The sequence below is a fragment of the Rhipicephalus microplus genome, chromosome 3, assembly GCF_043290135.1.
Source record: "Rhipicephalus microplus isolate Deutch F79 chromosome 3, USDA_Rmic, whole genome shotgun sequence".
Lineage (NCBI taxonomy): Eukaryota > Metazoa > Arthropoda > Arachnida > Ixodida > Ixodidae > Rhipicephalus > Rhipicephalus microplus.
The window spans coordinates 206,844,200-206,867,045 of record NC_134702.1 but is presented as its reverse complement, the minus strand read 5'-3'; the positions used below and the strand labels follow the sequence as shown (position 1 = coordinate 206,867,045).

The following is a 22,846-nucleotide window of genomic DNA, read 5'->3' as shown; positions in this document are numbered from 1 at the left end:
AGTCTGTGCAGTATTGTTGACTTTTGTTTTTGTCACAAATAATTTCTGTCCTGGTACAACTTTTTATTTTTTTGGTCCAGCTTAATGGAGCTATTTGCTATTGTGTCATTACTTACACTATGCGAATTCAGAAATGTCTTCAGAAGTAGTTACAGAAGTTCCATAGGAAACTACAGGTTTTCCCGCTCACTTTGATCCAAGTGGCAGCTTAGATAATCTGCACGCCATTGAAATAATCTGAGCGCCAACCTCTTTAATCCATGTGCCAAACATATAATCCAAGCCCCAACATATTTAGTCCAAGTGCCAACTCAATCAGGCCGCGTGCCAGTGATTTTAATCCAAGTGCCACCATGTTTAATCCAATCGCCAATGGCTTGAATTCAGGTGCCAGTCAGTTCAATCCATGCACAAAAAGCACAATACGGGGCGGGGCGTAAATGGCAATGCATTTGAAATGCAGTTTCTACAATATAAAATACTATAGTCGGAAAGTAGAATAAATCATTATTATTAGTATTCGCCGCTAGTATTCAAGGAAACAAAAATTCCGTGGTTCGCTTGAGCCATGTTTGCAGTGCTTATACTGTGCTATGTACAAGTTTGTAGATGAGTGCTTGGCCCGGGTGGAGTCATTTTAATAGCAATGAAAGAAAAAAGCAAGGATATTTTGTGTTCGTCAACAAAGCTCATAATTAGATTTGTATAGCATTACATGTCTGGGCCAGGTCATGTAATGCGTGTGGGGATGCTGACACCCCCCCTGTAAAGTTGTCTGCGCCGCGTGGCGCACGTGTCTCGCCCCAAGGCTTTATTTCGGTGGTGAGTAAGTAGGTAAGTAAGTAAGTAGGTGCTCCTAATCCCTTTTGGCACAGGGCAGGCGCCAGCAGCGCCACAGGACAAAGTTGTGCGCTTCAACGCACATCCATACACACGCACACACACATCACCAGTCAGGCGCTTGCAGCGCCACCGTCAAAAAACATTTTGTGTTTTACACGCACTTCACGCGAACACGCACTCACACGTTTTCAACTTTACTGTTCGAAGAAAGAAAGGTCTGGTAGTAAATTGCCAGTTTCGCCACCAGGGGAAACGTGCCCTCGGCCAAGTCTATCCAGTGGCGTCGGCGTCGTTTAGATATTTTCTGTCGGCCCGTCGTTGCGCTGGACACTGTCGGGGTGTTTGTCCACCTGCCAGCACAGTCTGTCCCAGAGTTTTAGACGTCGCTTGGCACTCTCGGTGTGTTCGACTCGGATGTCGACGGGATCATCTGGGAGACCCAGATATTCCGCCAGGTTTAGCTTGGGTAGGTCCCTCGCTCCGAGTCGCGGGCAATCCATCAGGATATGTTGGATGGTTTCTTCCGTGGCCCCGCATAGGCGGCACGACGGGTCCGTGTCGAACAGTTCCCAATGCCGCTTCCGCGTGGGCAGTGACCCCGTCCTGGCTTGGAACAGGAGGGCGCTTTCCCGGTCGCCCCTGTAAAATGGCTCACGGTCTGGAGCCTGCTTGTATTCGAGGTATAACTGTAGGCTCCTTTTCTTTGCCGCCGACGTGCGCCACATCTCTGTGCTGGCTTCGGTTATAGTGTTTTTTGTTATTATACGCCATTCTCGTTCCGATTTTGCTTCTTCCAGTTTTGTGTTATGGCCGAATTTATTTTCCAGAGAAGCCAGTCGTTTCATCCACTGTGTTTTTATGCCCCTGTATCGAAGGTGTAGGTATATGCGCTGGCTGTAATTTGTTTCTGGTAGAAACTTTAGCCGGCCCGCATATTGTATTTTTGACCTTGCTTCGCGTGCTTCGAAAGTTGACCAGGCCAACTCCCCTGTTACTGCTGCGTTTGCTGTTGCAAAGCTGCCTCCCAGTAGCCAGCGCCCCAGTTCATTTTGGTGGCGGTCCAAACATCGCACTGTTTGGGTAGAGTACGCCAATGTGTCACCTGCGTAGGTTATTGCAGGCACGGCAAGAGTCTTCCAAAGTGTGCGGCCTACCCTGTAGGGGTTGTAGGAATGCCGTGACAGGTGCCACACCCTACCTTTTAGGCGGTTGGATTGTTTTAGGAGTAATTCTTGGTGTTTGTCAAGGTAATTCTTTTGGTCTGATATTGTTATGCCTAAATATCTGTATGTTGCTGTTTTCTTGATGGTGTTGCCTTGGATGGTGAATGTTATGTCTTTGTCATCAATGTTTATGCCCATCCATTGTGTTTTGTCAGTGTTGAATGTGAGGCAATCTTCGTGGGCTACGCGAGAACATATGTCGAGGAGATGTTGCAGGTCCGCTGGGGATTCAGCCAATAATACGATGTCATCGGCAAATGCCAAGCATGAAATTTTAGTGTAGATTTCTTGGCGCTCAGTTGTTACGGTGGAAAGACGTAGCCCTGGTCCTTCTCTATTTACTTGTTCTAGTAGGCTGTTAATGTAAATATTGAATAATGTTGGCGATAGTGGGCACCCTTGTTTGAGTCCAATATTTTGTTTCACCTGTCTAGATTTATATTTGCCCAGTTCATACACTGCCGTACACTCTGCATATAGTGCTTTTAGTAATTTGATGAAGTCTTCCTCAATATTAATTTTTTCTAGCTTCTCCCACAGTCGTGAGTGCGGCACTGAGTCATATGCTTGTTGTAGATCCAGGTATGCCAGGTATAGTTGAGATTTGTCTCTGTTTTTCATTTCTATTGCCTGGGTTAGGGTAAAGATATGGTCACTTGTCCGTCTGTTTGGGCGAAATCCATTTTGCGATTCTGACAAGATTAAGGTTTTTTCACAGTGGTTTTGTAGCCTGCGATTCAGGATTGTATTGAAGAGTTTCAGAATGTTACTCAGTATTGTTATGGGGCGATACGCCCCAATGTCACTTGTTTCCTTTCCCTTTCCCTTGTGAATCAGCTTTACCCGGCTTTCTTTCCAAGTTCTTGGTATTTTTCTGCTTGCCAGAATGTCGTTGAGGCAGCCGCGTAGCATTTCCTTTGCCTCTGTTTTGAATGCTTTCAGGAATTCGTTGGGTATATCATCGAGTCCTGTTGCTTTCTGGTTTTTTAGATCATTTATGCGTCTCTTTAGTTCTAGTTTAGAAATTGGGCCAGTCAGCTTTTCTTCTTCAGGTGTGCTGGTCTTGTCCTTTTTTCTACTGCTGATCTGGGGTGATGGATCTACTGGATTGGTTTGCATATTTTCAAAATGTTTAGTTATGTGCTGTTCAATTTCTTCTTTGGTATGTAGAGGAATGCTATTTTCAGTAAGTAGTATGAGTGGATCTTCCTGAAGGGTGTCCTTTGGTTCCAGTGTCCTTATGTATGCCCAAAACTTCTGACTGTAATGGTTACGATCCTTATGCAGGTTTTCTTCTTCTTTTTGGAATTTCTGGTCTATCTTTTTTGCGGCCATTTCCTTTACTTTTCTTTTTTGGGTCAGGTATTCCTTCCAAATTACCTCTTTTTCTGTCGACTCATTGGGCGTATGTCGGTGCCTTCTGGATAATTCTTTGCGAATGCGAATTTCTGTCTTCAGTTCTCCATCAAACCAAGGTGTGTTTCTGGTCCTTTTTTTTTCACTAGTTTTCCCAATGGTTTCTTGTGCTACTGACAGGCATTTTTCTGCGAATTCCTCGTATGCTAGAGGTTCTGTTAATGTTGACTCGAGTTTATTGGAAAATTCATCCAGGCGCTCTTGCTCTTTCACTCGCCAGTGAGCTTTTGTAGTTTCGGGCCGGTTTACTCGATGGGGTTGATGGCGTCTGAGGCACAGTTTCATTCGGTTGTGGTCACTTCCACAGCTGTTTGTTTTGTCTTCGTCTATGTACAGAGCTGTGATGTTTATATCTTGCCTTACTACCTCTTGATTGTAAAGTATGTAGTCTATAGCAGATTTGTTAGCTCTGCGTGACCATGTGTAGGTGCCTTCACAAGCTGGATGGAGGTTTGCTATTTGTAGGTTGCATTGTTTAATTAATTTTCGGAAGCCAGCAGCATCTTTTTCGTGACCATCCAATTCTACTATGTGGCAGTTGAAATCTCCCATCAGTAGTACCGGTTGGCCTTTGTAGGTTTCTTCAATGTCTTTCTTGAGGCATGCGTAAATGCTGTCATTCCACTTTTGTTCCTCGAGGCCTGTTGCCATGTATATGACACAAATGTACAGGTCACGTGTGTCAATCTTTATTTTTATCCACATGTGTTCCTTGTCCTGACAGTCCCCATTTACAGTGATTCTCTTCGGTGTAATAAAACCAATGCCTCCACCCCGTTTTTGTCCTTTGCTTCTGTTCTTTCCTTGCCATACTAGCCCCGGGAGCAGAGGTTGTTCGTCGTCCCGCAGGTGAGTTTCCGTTAGAGCGTAGATATCTATTTTTTGTCTGTTCACTTGGTCTTGGAGTTCAGCCCACTTGAGTTTGTTTGTTCCTTGCATGTTTAGTAGGCATATGGTGAGTTCTTTTTTCACTTCACTCTGCTTTGTTCTTCTGTTTCTTCTTTTTCTGGAAAGTGATTGACAATGATCTCTGGAGGACTGAAATTGGGGGGGGGTTGTGCGTATGGCTTTGCCTGCTTGGTTGCTTACCAGTGCCGGTTTCTCTGTCCTAGTTTGCCTAGGGCTGTTGTCATTGCTTTCAGTAGCGTTTGCACTGTCCTTTGATCTGGTCTTGTTGATCGTCTCCAGTGTTGTGGGCGCGTTGGTTGTTTGTCCCATAAAAAGATTTAATGGCCTCACCTAGTTGACTGCCAACCTGGTCCGCTGCCTGTTCCGAGTAGTGGATATCATCCAGGTGATCTGCGGTTAGCTGGGCAGCTGCTGACATAAACCGCACACTGGGGCCCAATGCTGTACACGCCGTTTGAACTGCCGTGTTCCATGTTTGGCATGCTGTAGCAAATTGTTGACCCCTTGCTTTCGGTTCAGGGATGGCACTGACTATGTAGTGGTGTTTGGGTGTCTTTTGGCTCCAGTAAGTCAGTTGTTGCTTCAGGTGGTCAGTGGTCTTTTTAATGTCTGCTTTATTTAAAAGATCAGTAGTACCTACATGTATTATTAGTTGCAGCTCTGTGTTGGTGGCATTTGCCTTCTGAATTTCTCCTTCAGCTCGGTGAAGTGTTTCTTCAAGATTGGCGCCAGATTTTGTAGTGATGCGTAGTCTTTGATCATGTATAGCTTTACGGAGGTGCTTTTTCAATCGATGGGCATTGGAGTCGCCTAGGACTACAGTGCGTTTGCTTTGTGGTGGATGGTCATTTGACTGCATTTGAGGATAGGGATGTTTCTGTTTATGGTCAGCGCTGAGCTGCTGCTGTTTCTGGCTGGTGTTCTCTGTTTTCAAGGGTCGGCCTTTTTTGCCCACTTGTGTCCCAGGATTGCCTTCCTCTGCTAGCTCAACTGTGTGCTCAATGTCTTCACTTATCCTGCTTGTGCCCTGTGATGGAGTGTCTTCCTTCCACTGGCTGCGAAATTGCTTGTCTGAGGGGTGTTTTGGCTCTGGTGTCCCGGAGTCGTGTCGAGGTGTTGAGGTAGCCTGGTCTCCGTTTTCTTGGGCGTCCTGAGTACAGTTTGTCTGTTCGAGTTTTTTTATTTGGGTTTGGAGGGTACCAATCTCTTCCTCGAGTTTTTCACGCAAGTTGCGCTCTGTGCTCAGCAAAGTGTGTAGGTTTTGCCTATCTATTTTAGCTTCCGCTTGAGCAGCTTCCCACTCGGCCTTTATTTGGCTAATTTGTTGTGAGTGTTCGGCACGCAGTTTTATTTCTTGAAGTGCGATTGAAGCCTGCATTGCTGCGAGTCTCGTGCAGAGGTTGCACGTGTATCTGCCTGCCTGGGCTTCTTGTGTGCTGGAGAACGGGGTGTCATCAATGTTTGCCCATTCTTGGCAGGTCTCACATTCTACCATTACTGTTCCGTCCGACGAGTCCTCCTCTACACGGGCACTGGTTCCTTTTGTTGGGGCACCTCGGCGAGTCCGGGTCATGTTGCTATAATTTCTCATAAAATGGTAGTGTTATTTTGTGTAGGTGTGATGTTCGATTTGTGTTGTTGTTCTGCCTCTATTTGCTATATGTTACCGATAGGCTATTCTTAAGGCTGGGCACCAGTTTCTATTTGAAATTGCCGCCTGGGAGAGTTCCGATTTTAGTTATGTTTGCCGGGACATAGGTGGCGCATGCTGTCCGTTTGCTTGTCGTGCGGGTCTCAGCGCGTTAGGCCTAGATGTTCAGGTTTGTATTGCGCTGGGTAATATGCAGTAATGCATGTCATCACGTACCAAGTGCGTCTTGACAGGCCCGGGGTTTTCATTGGTCCGCCGATTGCATTCTTGAAGGTGGGTCGCTTCGCTTTGCTGCTGATGTTTACACGATCACCACAAGCACGCGCACACAGCAACACAACCACCACCGTATTCCACAGAAACACGCCACAGACCACCGCCAGGCGATAGATGGCGTTGTGTTCGCTTTGAGTACCACTGTTGGTAGAGTGGTAGCGCCGGCGGTGACCCCTGGCGGAAGGCAGGCCTTGGTGGCGGGCGAGCGTTGAGCGAGTCTCTTCTGCGCGTGGCGGCTGCCGCGAACGGTTGTCTGTAGCGTGGGTCCCGGTGCTCGGCACCGTGGGCTTCGCGCCGGAGTCCCACGTGGAAAGTCAGGCGTTGGCGACGCCGCCTTGGGTATATGTTAGTGTGTTGGGTGTGTTGGTGTGTGTTTAGTGTGTCACTGCGTTATGTTGTTTGTATGGTAGCGTGTTAATTGAAGTTTGTGTATCATTCGGTGGATGATATCGTCGTCTAAATTAGTTAATAAATCTATGTATGTGGTGTGCTTTGTACCGACCGCGTCTGCTTTGTCCGTTCACTCCAAGAGCGTGGCGTGGCGAGGCGCTCGTTCACCTCACCGAGACCCCACATGCGGCAGACATAATATTGTTATTGGAGTGCCGGGATGCATAACAAGATATGAAGAACTTGACTGTGGGCAGTGATGAGTCAGAAACAGGTACACGCTCAATAAATTAGGGCAGAGCAAATTAGAAATCATTTGAGAGGCTTTCGTCCTGCAGGGCACATAAGACGCAAACTCGTGACCCTGATGTGGAAAACGGAAGTCATATTTTATATTCATATTGGTTATCTTTTATTCAAACAAAATTATGTGTGTTCGATGAACGCGTGTTTCAAGCAAACACGCTTCAGGAATACTAGCGTTGTCTTTTTATAGGAAAACAGGAGTTTCCCTTTTTATGCTTTTATAAAAAACCTAATTCCAAATGAATCGAAACAAATGCAACTTGAGTTTTAAATGGTTGTTTCTGATTTCAAAAACGAATGAATATCAAGTCAAATCAAACTTTATTTATTTACCATACAAAAACTGGAGGGTCGCCAAGGCTAAAAGCCGCAAGAAGGGCTTGAAAAAGGCCCTGGTGACCATCTGTCTATCACCGTTATCACCGGGCTGAGCAGACGACTGCGAATCCCTCAGCGAATAAGTAGCCGAAAGCAGTCTGCTTAGCAGACGACACGAATCTATGCATATGGGATGGTGTACATGGTTAGCCAGAATAATGCAGTAGCGACGAACCATACACTGACTCTATGAGCAAATACTCTTAGTACCCATAAATGCAATCAACACACACTGTTCTTTTTTTATTTTGAAGCTATGACACCAAAATGTTAGGAGGAAATAGCAATGCGCACTTCATTTCATAAGCGCAAGCATGCATAGGTGAAGGAAAAGTTCTTCCTGTGACTTCATGTTTACGTTATTTTCACATTTATACTGTATAAAGCGGCAAACTAGTGTTTCTAGTGCGTGGATTAAAATGACTGGCACTTTAATTAGTCATTGGCACTTGGATTAAAGTGGGCGGGAAAACCTGTAGTTCAGATACTGAATTATAGTCAAGCCACGCATTGAGCACTGGCCTCTACATTTTCTTCACTAGTTGCTCTTGTAAGTTTGTGTTAACAATGCTATTGTAGAGAATTGGGATGGCATTAATATATAGCAATTCACTGTGCACAAAATTTACAATTTTGTGCCTACTTCCTTACTTACTGGTTGGCCTCCAAAGCAGAGAGGATGGGCTTCCTTGAGGAGCTTGAAAGCAGCCAGGTAGCCATCGGTGCTCTGCTCCTTGTGAATTAGTACTGCGAGTGGGACAGCACCAGCCTTGGTCGCAGTCAGCACCACTGTTACTGTGCATTTGGTGGTGTCGCATGAGGCAGTCGAATCAACAAAGACGATCTCCCTTGCCAGCTCGAGGTTATGAGCTCGTCGCATGATGGGGGTAACCACGACCACTACCCAGCAGGCACTGCTGCCACCACGAGTCACACTTATGTGAGTGCCTGGAAAGTTATGTGGAATGGCGGGTGGTCTTTTAAGAACAATCTTCAGGCGCATGACTTTTAATGGCCATTTTGCTCTCTGTACAGTGCAAAGTGTTCCTGCAAAGTAAGTTTTTGTTCTAGCTTCACCTTGCCTTTTAAAAACGTCTTGCAGGCTTTTTTCAAGCGATCATAACATTACCTCATTGTCGGAGTTTGTTGCCTCACAAATCAATTGCAGCAAAAATATTTTGACTCCTTGAAGTACGAGTGGAGTTCAGGTTTACTGCAATCTTTTTGTACTTCATTTATTGATTCTCCACGAGCACACTGTCAGCTACACAGCGATTAATGACAAAGGGAAAGAGGCTACATCAGTGAGCATTGTTACAAATTAGTATCAGATAGAGCAGAGAAGATGAGCAAAATCAAGAGAGCATGGACCCGTGCAGGTGCCCGCATTCCCTTATGAATGCGGAGCATTTCTTTGCGTACTGCATGCACTTTCGCTATCTATCTATCTATCTATCTATCTATCTATCTATCTATCTATCTATCTGTCTGTCTGTCTGTCTGTCCTATCTATCTATCTATATCTATCTATCTAATCTAATCTAATCTAAGCCCTGCTGCGGTGGTCTAGTGGCTAAGGTACTCGGCTGCTGTCCCACAGGGTGCGGGATCGAATCCTGGTTGCGGTGGTGGCATCTATCTATCTGCCTGTCTATCTCTATCTATCTATCTAGCCGCTTACGTCTGGGTGCTCACGTGATAATCTCCTTAACTTGGTGGGAACCTAAATTAATATGAGAGGGTTTGATGATTATGACACGCTGGTCAAAACATAAATAACATTATATGTATTGTTAAACACTTCTTGTTAAACAGTTAAACAGTGGCACATATACCTTGCCACAGCTGTTTGACACTTGGTATCTACCCAAAAACGACAAGAACACACATGGGCCATTGTAACGCATGAACGTTAAAGGGACTCTGAAACACCTTTTTAAGTAACCATGGAATGGATTCACTAAAACAGCATATTGCCTCACGAATTAAACGCTGCAAAAATTTTAAGAATACGTCCGGTATGAGGGGACTCGCAAAGATTTGTCATGCTGCAATCGCATTCGCTTTGCTCTCATCCCGGCGAAAGCTCTGGGAGCTAAGTTGGGGGGGGGGGGCTTGTCATTGAAAACTTTCTCTTTGTTTTTTTTTTCGCTTTGAATACATGGTCTTTTCTGTGTGATCGCGAGCGGGCGTGGGGACAAGTTGCGGCATCTCGCGGCGATCCCTGTAAGGACCGAACGCGCCATGTTAAAATCAGCGAATGGCTCATAGATGGCCTTTGAATAATTTTTCAGCTTCCTCCGTCATTTGTTGAAACGAAAGAAAGCAATTTTTAGCTGACTTTGGTCATTTATTTATTGCAAATTCCAAGCCGCGTACTGCACTATAATATTTGGCCCGTGTGTTCTCGGGAGCCTCTTCTACCAAATGGCAACATTTTCTGGCCATGCTCAAAAAGTGTTGCAGGGCCTCTTTAAGACAAAACTGACAGCGGCAGCGTTTACTCGACAAACACAAAGAAAAATGTCAGGGTGCGAGCAGGGCCCCGCCGCGGTGGTCTAATGGCTAAGGTACTCGGCTGCTGACTTGCACGTCGCGGAATCGAATTCTGGCTGCGGCGGCTGCATTTTCGATGCAGGCAAAACTGTTGTAGGCTAGTGTGCTCAGATTAGGGTGTACGTTAAAGAACCCCAGGTGGTTGGAATTTGCGAAGCCCTCCACTACAGCGTCTCTCATAATCATATGGTGGTTTTGGGACGTTGAACCTCACATATCAATCAATTCAGGGTGCCAGCAGGAGTCTAACCCAAGCATAATGCGAGGCAATCAAGAATTCTACCACAGAGCCATGCTAGATCTCGGAACCATTTTTCAAATAGACCGTAATGTTCGTGAAACGTCAAATGTGGTTGCAGTGCTGGCTATGCAATCTCATAAAGATTACATATTTACTCCTATGCTACAACCTTTATGTTGTGTAAATATGCATTGTAGTTAGGTGCCATGCGCAGAAGTGGATTTATGTACCAGTGTCCAGGGCTACCATCCTTGCAAGCACAAACCCTTCAAATCAGCTTATCACTTCTGGTGTTGCTAATACTCATGTTACTGATGGCACCGTTGTGCAAGTGCAAACAACTGGTTATAGAAACATCTGCAACTGTTCGATATGCATCTGTTCCTGCAACATTTGTACATATTGTTGCGAATGTATTTACTACTTTAGAGTAGAAAAGTACTCCAGCAGTCAAGATGGCAGCCGTTGTGTATTTTTCGAACAGCCCAACAACGTCGTCGTCTTCTTCTTCGCACCGCCCGCATAGCTGCATAGCCGCGAACCCGCAACATCGACCTCCGGCGGCGAAAAGCGCCGACCCGGCGCTTGTTAGCAGGTGTTGGACGAGATGTACGGCTTCAGGCGAGCGACGTGGACGATGTCGGAAGATGTGGAAGGTATCGAAGGGTTTAAAGGTGCTATTTCATAGGTAACATCAGTTACCTGCCGTAGCACACGATAAGGTCCGGAATACTTGGGTAGAAGCTTTTCAGCCAGACCAACATGCCGCGACGGAGTCCACAGAAGAACGAGGTCACCTGGACTAAAGTGGACGTCCCGATGGTGGCTGTCATAGCTACGTTTCTGACGGAGCTGCGAGTCCGAAAGGCGCTGATGGGCAATCTGACGGGCTTTCTCCGCGGTGCTAATAGCGCGGCGAGCATATGCTGTGGACAGGTCGGCAGGGTTGGGTACAAGCGTGTCGAACGGCAATGTCGGGTCTCTTCCATACAAAAGGTAAAAGGGAGAATATCCAGCAGTGTCGTGGCGTGAGCTATTGTAAGCGAAAGTGACAAAGGGTAGCGCAATGTCCCAGTCACGATGATCCGTCGACACGTACATGGCGAGCATGTCAGTGAGCGTGCGATTCAGACGTTCTGTGAGGCCGTTCGTTTGAGGATGGTAGGCCGTCGTAAGCTTGTGCTTGGTTGCACAAGAACGAAGTAGATCATCGATTACCTTAGATAAAAAGTAGCGACCGCGATCGGTGACCAGTTGACGAGGAGCGCCATGATGTAAGATGACGTCTTGAATCAAAAAGTCGGCGACATCTGTAGCGCAGCTGCTTGGAAGAGGTCTCGTAATTGCGAAACGGGTCGAGTAATCTATGGCGACGGCGACCCACCTGTTACCGTCGGTAGAAAGAGGGAAAGGGCCCAGCAGGTCGAGGCCGACACGATAGAAAGGCTCGGCAGGTACGTCGATCGGTTGAAGGAGCCCGGCGGGGTGTACCGCTGGCCTTTTGCGGCGTTGGCACGACTCACAAGACCTAACATAACGTTGTACAGAACGGTAGAGGCCGGGCCAGAAAAAGCGTCGGCGGACACGGTCGTACGTTCTGGCAACACCAAGGTGGCCAGCCGTTGGTACATCATGTAGTTGCTGAAGTACGGTCGAGTGCAAATGAGTGGGTATTACGAGTAGTAGTTCGTTTACCACATGGTGCATGTTGCGGCGGTATAAAATGCCGTCTATGACAACGAACATGCGAAGCGAACTGTCTGTACAGCCTGTGTTCAGGCGGTCGATTAGCTCTCGTAGGGACGCGTCACGCCGTTGCTCACATCCCATGTTGCCGAAAGCAGAGAGCGAGGAAATACAGATGGACGCGTCGTCGGTTACTAGGTCTGGAGCGTCAACGGGGTACCGAGAGAGGCAATCGGCGTCTTGGTGTAAACGGCCAGACTTGTAAACCACTGTGTATGTGAATTCCTGGAGGCGCAGAGCCCAACGAGCAAGGCGCCCCGTTGGATCTTTGAGGGCTGAAAGCCAGCATAGAGCGTGATGGTCAGTGGTAACTGTGAAAGGCCGGCCATATAAATAGGGGCGGAATTTACCAACTGCCCATACAAGCGCCAGGCACTCGCGTTCCGTAATAGAGTAATTGCGTTCGGCAGGAGAAAGGAGCCGGCTGGCATACGCAAGAACTCGATCGTGACCGGATTGACGCTGGGCTAAAACCGCGCCAATACCGTAGCCACTAGCATCAGTGCGGACCTCGGTTGGAGCAGACGGGTCGAAGTGGGCGAGAATCGGTGGCGTGGTCAGAAGTGTTATGAGCTGGGAAAAGGCCGTGGCTTGATCAGGACCCCACTCAAATGGTACATCTTTCTTCAAAAGATCAGTGAGGGGGCGTGCGACCTCTGCGAAGTTTCTGACAAATCGTCGGAAATATGAGCATAGGCCCACAAAACTTCGAACGTCCTTGACACAAGTCGGTACAGGAAAATCCAGGACAGCTCGGACTTTGTCGGGATCGGGGCGGATGCCGGAGGAGTCAACGAGATGCCCTAGAATAGTAACTTGGCGATGCCCAAAATGGCATTTCGAAGAATTAAGTTGGAGCCCAGCCTCTCGAAATACTGAAAGAATTGAGGAAAGGCGCTCGAGGTGAGACTTAAAGGTTGGGGCAAACACAATCACGTCGTCCAGATAACACAGGCAGATAGACCATTTAAAGCTGCGCAAAAGCGTGTCCATCATCCGCTCGAACGTCGCCGGCGCATTGCACAAGCCAAACGGCATTACCTTGAATTGGTAGAGACCGTCAGGCGTTACAAAGGCGGTCTTCTCCCGGTCGAGGTCGTCCACGGCGATCTGCCAGTAACCGGAGCGTAAGTCTATCGAAGAAAAATAGGTTGCGCCATGAAGGCAGTCCAGGGCATCATCAATACGAGGAAGCGGGTAGACATCCCTTTTGGTGACCTTGTTTAAATGCCGATAGTCCACGCAGAAACGCCAGGTATTGTCCTTCTTTTTAACTAAGACTACAGGGGACGCCCACGGACTCGATGAGGGCTCTATGATGCCTTTTGTGAGCATCTTATTCACCTCCTGTTGGATAACTTGGCGCTCTGATGGTGACACTCGATAGGGACGCCTGTGAATTGGAGCTGCATCACCGGTATCAATGCGATGTTTGACTTGCGATGTTTGTCCTATAGGCCTACCGTCAAAGTCAAATATGTCCGAATAGCTCGTGAGAAGATCAGTGAGGTCTTTGACCTGAGACGGCAACAGGTCTGAGGCAATCATCTTAGTTACATTGTTGAGCCGTGTAGATTTGGCTGCGTCGGTGCTATGCGGGTTCGGCGAGGCGACTGTGGCCAGTTCACGTGACACTGATGAGATCTGGCACTCGTGTGACGGTGAAAGAGTGGCGAGAACAATGCCTTGTGGTAGGATTTGAGGGCTGAGTCCGAAGTTCAGAAGAGGAAGGCACGTCTTGTTCGCTGTGACAGTTAATATGGTGTACGGGGAGGAAACGTTGCGGGCCAGTAAAACACCGGGAGAGGGAAAGACCACGTAATCCCCATCCGGAACACTGGGATATGGTTCAACTGTGACACAAGTTAGGGCTTGGGGTGGGAGGCGAACAAACTCAGCGCACGAAAGCTTGTTCTGTACCATCTCCGACTCTTCGGTGGCCGCAGGCAAGTCAAGTTGCACGACGCCGGCTGAGCAGTCAATTACAGCGGAGTGGTCGGACAAAAAATCGAGTCCAAGGATGACGTCATGTGGACAGTGAGCGAGAACATGGAATAGAACGGACGTCTGGCGGTCGGCGAATCTCACACGCGCGGTGCACATTCCGAGCACAGCCGGGGTCGCTCCACTAGCGACACGTACAAATAGGGACTCTGGCGGCGTAAGGACCTTGTTTAATCGTGCACGGAGGTCAGAGCTCAGAATTGAAATATGTGCGCCGGTGTCAATAAGGGCAGTAACAGGAAGGCCATCCACTTCTACATCAAGCAGGTTCTTGTCCGTAGTCAAGGTCAGCAGAGGGTTTTCAGGTCGGGAGTCCAATGCAGCGTCACCTCCGGGAGCTGCATTGCTCAGTTTTCCGAAGAAGGGCGTCCACAAGGGTGGGGCGACGAATAGCGGCGGTGCTGAGGTGACCTGGAGCGACGGTCATGCGGGGACGGCGAACGGCTGGACCGGCGGACTGGTGTCGCAGGAGTGCCATTGTACGGTCCATCGTCACGAGCGCCATACTGCAGGGGCCGGTGGTTGTCGTCACGTCGATAGCCAGGAAACGACCGAGGTGGATACGTGCGGAAACGACAGTAGCGGGAGATGTGTCCTACACCATGACAATGAAAACATATAGGCTTGTCGTCCTGTGTCCTCCACTGAGCAGGATCACGATAGCGGCGGAATCTTTCTGGTGCAGGAGAAGGCGCTATGGTACTGACCCGAGGTTCCGTCAACGAACATACAGGCTGCAGCCCAACGTTTGCCAGCTCCTCTCTCACGACCTGTTGGATCAACGAGATCGTTGGTCGATCATCAGATGGGCGGGTCAGAAAAGACGGAGACGCGGCCTCGATTTCTCTACGAACGATGCGAACTACACTCTCGTTGTTATGTGGTTGACTGCATGGCGACTGAAGGTCCTCGCAAGATGACGTAGCGGCCGTGTTCGGAAGTCGCAAGAAATTCTTGGCGACCCGGCGACTCTTCAGCTCTTCGAATCGGCGGCACTCTTTGATGATGTCATCAATGGTGGAACAGTCTTTGGAAACCAGTATGTTGAAAGCATCATCTGCAATGCCTTTAAGTAAATGGCTTACTTTGTCTTCCTCGGACATGTTGGGGTCGGCACGATGGCAAAGGGCGAGGACGTCAAGGATGTAGGTGACATATGATTCGGTCGTAGTTTGTGCCCGACCAGAGAGTTCTTTAGAAGCGGCCCGCTGGCGTCCGACGGCCTTACCAAACAGGTCACGAAGCTTCTGTTTGCAAGTATCCCAGCTGGTTATGTCCGCTTCATGGGCCTCGAACCACGCGCCAGCTGTTCCGCAGAGATAGAAGCCAACGTTGGCGAGCATCATCGTAGGGTCCCACCGGTACACTGCTGCAAACCGCTCGAACTTCGGAATCCAGTCGTCAACGTCAACATGGTCGGTGCCGCAGAAGTTGCCAGGGTCGCGCGGTTGCGTCAATACGACCGGCTGTACAGGCTGCGCCGGAGTCGCGGCTGAAACAGGAGCGGCAGAAATGGTTTCTGTTGCCATGGTCGGGCAGTCGAGAACACGTCCGCTTCGAAGTTCCGTCTTGCGTCGTACCCAGCACCACCACCACCAAAATGTTGCGAATGTATTTACTACTTTAGAGTAGAAAAGTACTCCAGCAGTCAAGATGGCAGCCGTTGTGTATTTTTCGAACAGCCCAACAACGTCGTCGTCTTCTTCTTCGCACCGCCCGCATAGCTGCATAGCCGCGAACCCGCAAGCACAAACCCTTCAAATCAGCTTATCACTTCTGGTGTTGCTAATACTCATGTTACTGATGGCACCGTTGTGCAAGTGCAAACAACTGGTTATAGAAACATCTGCAACTGTTCGATATGCATCTGTTCCTGCAACATTTGTACATATATTTAGCATCATTTCATAACATGTCGCTGAATAAAAAAAAGTTACAACACGGCCACCTTCCCTCCGCATGCTTCACATAATGTGAAGTCCCAAAGTATATGGGATCTGCTGAATTTTTTTTTAGTTTCGCATCTGTCAAATAAGGTGTTCTCTGTTTCGGCTCTACTTCTCAGTCTTCAATGGTATGGCGCCAGGACCAGGATAAGATAGGTTTAAGATACCTGACCATTTTCCTGAACAGTGAGAGCAATCGGTGCCACCAAGCTAGGCGGAATGTGCCGCCATGCAAACGAACAGAAAGGAAGCGGAGCAAGCTGTTCAAAGAAACATAACAAGCCGTTCATCCAGTGATCAATATATGTCATAATTCAGTGTTCAAGCGGCTGTGTGTCTGTGGTACAGACTGGGAGGTGCATCAGTTATAGGCCTCGCAAACGTGTCAATTCATGTAAAGATTGGTGTTTGTAGTAATTTAGCCACACATTGTGCTAGGCATGGCTGCAGCATGCCTTCGTCTGTCGGATGTTACAGTCCTAAAATGCTGTTGTCAAAGGCTCGCACGGGAGATATTTGAGGCTTTTGCCATCCACCAAAGGGGCCATAGATGTGTGAGCACTCCACTACTTAATCTGTTCGAAAAAAAAAAAAATCAATTTGATGTGACGCACATGACTGAAGATTTGTAATCTAACCATTTTTTTTGTATCCGTGTATCCTTGATCTTGTCAATTAAAATTTCAGTTGACAGTCAGCGCCCATTTTTGTATCGCCTTCCTTTGTCCCATTCTTGCGCTTTACGCTTCTTTTCTTTTTTTATTTTCTCCCAAGTTTAAATGGCCTCTCTAGATTGACCTGTGTGGCTGCCACTCTGTACAGCTCTGGTTGCTGCTGCTGTCATGCTTTCCAAAATTTCAACACTTCCTTTAATGACATTTACAACTAATCCTTTCATGTAACAGCCAAGGACAAAATGCCTTTGACAAAGATAAATACTTACATTGAAACATAGGCCGGCCAGTTTGAGGCATCTCATTTCTTTTTTTCATGTTTTATATTTCACAATTTGTTTCTATGGGCTGACTCGCGAGCTTCATTAATGCTGGTTCCCTGTGAATTGATGCTCATGCAATGTGTCAGTTGGCCTAGATTGCCAACTTATGCCTTGAACCAAAAACCTTTTAAAAATAAGTCAGTGTCACTCTCAAAGAAAATAAATAACGTGTTTGTTATTTCTTTTATCTGGTCATGTATATGTTCTTCTTCCCCCCTTTCTTTTTCATCATTTCGGTTTCCCTATCAATCCGATCTGGTTTCGCCACTTGAAACTCCGACCGCCTGTGCACCTCTTGGGCTTTAAGTTTGCCATACTCAAGGTTACTCCAAGAATTTGATGTTTCTGATTTCACAGGAACATAAATTCATCAAAAAGTTGTGGGTTTCAAAGTAAATACATCATTTCTTACTTCCCAAGAAAATAATGGTAAATGTATGCTCTGACTGGCAGGTGCAGTGTACAACTAAGCCACTGGCATGAATCACAAGTAGATGAGGCTTTGTGCTGAATGTGTCTGTAATTTGTCATAGCTACAACTTCACCATTCACACATTGAAAATGAGTGCTTATGCTTATGAATACTGTTTTACGTAGAGGACAGATTCTCCCACAAGTTTAGACATACCTTGAGCTGCATACAAAGAAGCCTTTTCCTCCAGTTTCAGCACTGGGTCGATGTAGGTACCACCAAAACAGGCCTCCCTCCAAACGCTGTGCCAGTGGTAGACCGTTCTTTGAGGCGGATTTAAAGCCGCATTGGCCAGCTTTGCAGGGCCATCATCTTCCATAGAGAGCTTGCTCTCATGCAGTCTCCTTGCTTCACTAGGGGTCATGCCTTCGCTGAAGTAACGGAGGAATGTTTGCCTTGTTGACCTAGTGCCGCGAAGTAGTCGCAGAGCATCCGCTGAGTCGGTGCTGTGGCTGTGCCTGTCATCGATTCGTATCACTGCAGAAAGAGGCACCTCTCTCTGCAGATACTTGTCCCTGCGTTTGGTGTCAAACGTGGCCAGCTTTATTTTTACGTCAACTTTTGCCATGCACTTGGCATTGCGTGGGCCACTCTTCTTATTCTTTGTGTGGTGCTGGCAGCGCCAAATTTTGTGAAAAGCCATCCTGCATGACACACATGGGTGCAAATGGGGATAAGCTCTTTCATAATGCACTGCTTTGTAAAATATAATTACCTAAGTAAGAATAACTAGAAGTACAAAACTCTTTTCACAGTTGCACTGCTGAAATAGCTATGCTTTTATCACATTTGCAGCTGGCTGCTCGTATGTTGTATTCTGTGCAATGGCATAGCACCGTACGATTGTATGAGCACCATATGAGTGGTTGTCACACATCTCACTGGGGCACCCCAGAGGTGCTTCAGCTGCCATGCCATCATGAAGGTGATGGTAGTGTTGAACAATCGTTTGGCTCGGTGCACGCCAGGAAAGGACTCTGTCTGTACAGACTGTTGACTGAAAGCAACAAAGAATTATTCAATACTCACAATAACCTTTAACTTCAGCAATTATGACATATTTTGGACTCCACAACTTAGTGAATATTTTTTTGCCTGACTTGACAATGTGTTAAATAAGTTGTAGTTGGTATTGTTTGCGACGGTCCCCTCTTCCCCTCCCGAGCCAGAAAAAAAAAAGAGGCATCTAGAATTTGTCGCAGAATTGCATAGAGACGGGCAGTATATGAACGTGACATTAACATCAGTTGGGTATTTATACCAAGAGCCTGCTACAACACATGGCAAGTTCAGCTACCACCCTTTTCAGCATCGCTGGTTAGGCCAATACTTGTAGCTTTTGCAGAGCCTGCTAGGTGAAATGACACATAATGTTGCAATCTATATGCACCAAGCAAAGTTTTATGGTAGGGCACATGCTTCGGTGCTGAAGTTGCCACATTCAAGATACTGCAGTGTGCGCATGTCATTGCAGTAGTGCAAGACCGGTTGCAGCAGGCAAAGTTTCCGAACAGATGGTAGTTATACATGAATATTGTGAGCTCAACCAAGAGCTAGGTGGCTTTCGTCAACTGCCTCTTCATTATCATTAGCTCAAGCAAATAATCTCTGTTGAGTATTCATTTATTGAGTTAAGATGGCTTGTTGGGCAAGTTGGTATATAGTCTTCGTGGGAACCCCAGCAGCATCAACAGAATGCAGAAGCAACCAAGGCAAAAAAAGACGGACAGGAAGGACGCTAAGCTGCCAAGTGGCGTGTCTACTACACTGTTGGTGTTCCCACCTAGATGTTATTGGCCTGGAGAGATTTTAGGACTATGCAGCTCTTATCTGTGTTGTTCAATGAGCACTAAAATTTACAGCAGTAACTTAGAGACCCTGCTACATTTTTTAAGTAGTCATCTAATGGCTATTTAAAGGAGTTCATTGTCGTACGAATCGACTGCCGCAACAATTTTCAGTGTCAAGTATGGCCAGAGTTAATGGGGTTGGTCGCGTTTTTAAGTGCTTTCTGTACTAGCGAGCGGGCTGAAAACTACACAAGCATGTATAAAAAAAAGACAAGATTAGGCAGACCTGTTCGCCAGCGCGCGTCGCCTTTGTTTTTTTTTTTTTTCTTGGAATGCTAAGCTACTTGCAGCGCGACGAGCGAACATCGCCGCATATTGGGACGGCCGCGGTAACATTGCCCATCACGGGGTGTCATATCAGCCAGTGGCCGTCCACTTTGAGTTTATGGCACGGTTGGGTTGACGGCATCATTGGGGGGAGAGAAGAGCGAACGATTTGAAGATGTTTAAGAATTGTAAATTATATTTCACGTGCTGCGCTATGTTTGGCTCACATGCCCTGAGGAGCCTAGACTACCGATTGGCAGCACAATTGAATATGATGCGCAAGTAGGCGCGTAGAGGACACGGGACAGAGCGCGTTTTTTCGCCATGTTGAAAAATGGTCAAGCACTCGTGTTTCGATCGCCTACCACTTTTTTTTTCTCGCCGAAAGACCGCGAAAACGTCTTGGCGCACGCTCAGCGTTAATTGTGCCTCTTCGGTCGAAATGTTTCAGTATGTAGCAGTTTTCACATCTCGGCGCAATTGCCGCAGCAACCTCATTACCGCAAATGGAGCTGCCGCCATGACACCAATAAAATTGCCTTGTAGCGCGGCTCGGAATTTCGAAACTATGATTTCAGCTGTAAGCCCTGTGTAAATGATCGCTCAAACGGCTGTAGTGCAGTAAATGGCATCGACAAGACAAACCCACCTTTCCCCAGCACTCTGGACGCGCCAGACAATCCAAGAAGTGTTGGTCCGTACGCTGTAGGCTTCCATCCATTCATTGACGGCGTCTTCGTCGGCCAAGTTCGCTCGGAACACGGACTCGTGTTCAGTAGACTGCTGGTCATCTCTTACGACCTCAAGTGGCTGACGCATCTCCTCCATTGTGCCTCGATATTGTGCAACAACGCGATCGGCACTCGTACAAACTTGACGGTCACAACCAAAGTGGTAGGACGAACTTCGTGGAGCGATCGCTTTGGTCTGACGTCACCGCCGATTCAGCATGTACACTGTGGCCAGTAATGTTTCGTTCTACGCCGAAGAATTCGCAGTCATAGACATGAAAATTCCCTATTTCGGGGATTTTTCCCTGTTAACGTTGACGAAAGTTCCAGCATATTTCCCTGCATAACAGTACTCATTTCCGCGCTCATCTCTAGCAAACACTATAATTACACGTGTATGGTGTACTGGCCACTTTTGAAATCATGACTAGCCTACCCGCTGCCGCACAACAAAGCCATGGCATATTCATTCATATAGTGATAGTACACTGCACATTGCGGGATTCAAGTCTAACACCAATAATGAACTAGAAATCGCTCCGCGTACATCAAATCTCAAGGATTCTGCTAGCGTGGTGCATGCACCAGAACCGATAACAGCAGATGAAGGCGCACTGTGACCGCTAATTATCGGTCGTCATATGAGAATTTAACCATTCCTGAAATACCCTGCAATATTGCGAAGATTTCTTTTGGCTCAAAATGACAGGCGAATATTCCCCGATAAAACAAAAATTTCCTGCACGGAACATCACTGAGTGGCTGCGCCTGTGAGACATACTTCACCGTGTGTAATCGCTTTGAAAGGTGGTTTCACTGCCGCATAGGTTCTCTGTGCAGTGAAACCAACCACTTTGGGGATATTCGCAATGCCGTGAAGCGACCTTTCAAGACTCAGTAAGGTTATAGTGCCTGCAACCCTGTTAATTTTAAACAGCGAATTTCATTGGACATTTGTATTTATAGTGGGATCATATCATAACATCCATCTATATTAAAACACTTGTGGGCTCTTATCGCAATAACAACAAAAGTTTATTGAGAAAACTGAGTTCATATGTGTTACAAAAAAAAAATCAAGCAATGCTTTATACCGCACTGCACTAGCAATGAGGTGGCACCTCGCTTCCAGTTTTCTTTGTCTATTTGAATATAACCATCATATGCATCATTCATAAATTTGTTGTACTGTTCTTGGGTCATTTATTCTCAAATCGTACATTCTGAATTTTCTTTGTTTTGGAAATTTTGGGTATACAGTGTTTTTATTTCATAACTTGATAAGACAGATGCTTGGGCTAGTTAGTGATAGGGATTCAACATATTTGTACAGCGCAAGACTACGAGTAGTTACGATGTAACTACAGAAGAAGATACAAGGACAGAAAGAGCGCTGACAACTGAAATTTTATTAACGAAAATGCTAGAAATATATACTCATGACGGAACACCACCGCGCAATGTATTGCATCACAGCAAGACAATCATCATCTCATTATATGGTTACAACGCCACAGCTCAGCACAAGTTCACAATTAATTGTGTCAAAGCCAGAAACTCGCTTTCTTTTTTAGTCAGAGCAAGCGAAGGCATGCTGATACATCGATCACCCAGCATTTGCATTTCATTGGCCTCCATAATCCATAATGCTTGGAAAAATTGCTGCTCGAGAGACTTTGGGCTTTCACTTGTTCTTGGGCCACGCGATTTGTGGTGTTTGTAGTGAAAGCGAGATAATGGGCCCTCGTAGGTCGTGGCAGGCAGCCCGTGTACGCGGTGGCTGGTATACGTGTTGCAGATCTTGATTTTCTGGTCTTGTATCGAGCGTACAAGCGAGGCCTTTTTGATCAGATGAGCTCGTTAAAGTACGACAGCAAAAAAACCACAATGCTTCCCTTTCAACATTGTACACAGCAAAAGATGACGAGCCCCCAACAAACCGCGCTGCAGCGTGCGAACTGCCGTAGATACCCAGGAAGGTACCCAGGCATGGCGGGAGAGGGCGACAACGGCGGAAGTGACATCACTTGAACACTACGTATATGTATATATATATATATATATATATGCCAATACAGACAATAATGCTAAGGGATGTATAGGGAAGTTATTAGAACCAATGTAATGTAAATAAGAAGAAAGAAAAGTTGGTGAAAAGATAAGTTGCCGTGAAATTGCCCTGCTCACGGCAAGTTATCTTTTCACCCACTTTTTTTTTCTTCTTTGCATTACATTGGTTCTAATAACTTTCCCTATACATTTTCTTGGCATTATTGTCTGTTAGATCTCATTAATATATATATATATATATATATATATATATATATATATATATATATATATATAGAACTTGAAGGGAAGGCACGACAGGTCCGGGTATTTTCTATATTGAAATAACTTGAAGATAGCACATAAGAAAAGGATCGTATTTACTAACGTTTCGGCCGTGGCACGGCCTTCGTCAGAGTAAGTAGGTATGATACAATGAAGCCGCTTTTATAGGCTCACGTGATGAACTCTCGGTATTGCAGCTAGGACAATCAAAGTAAAAAATGGTAATCTGTCAGGACCTTGTGTTGACATGACTGACATGTGACGGGTGCATGAATATAAAAGTTTCAAATTTCATTGCGCATCGACACGT

At 46.6% G+C, this 22,846-nt stretch overlaps 1 pseudogene; it reads right to left on the bottom strand.

The window, feature by feature from the left end:
• Positions 1-20,617, bottom strand: part of LOC119184010 (uncharacterized) — a 38,182-nt pseudogene extending 17,565 nt beyond the window's left edge.
• Positions 20,618-22,846: the final 2,229 nt, after the last annotated feature.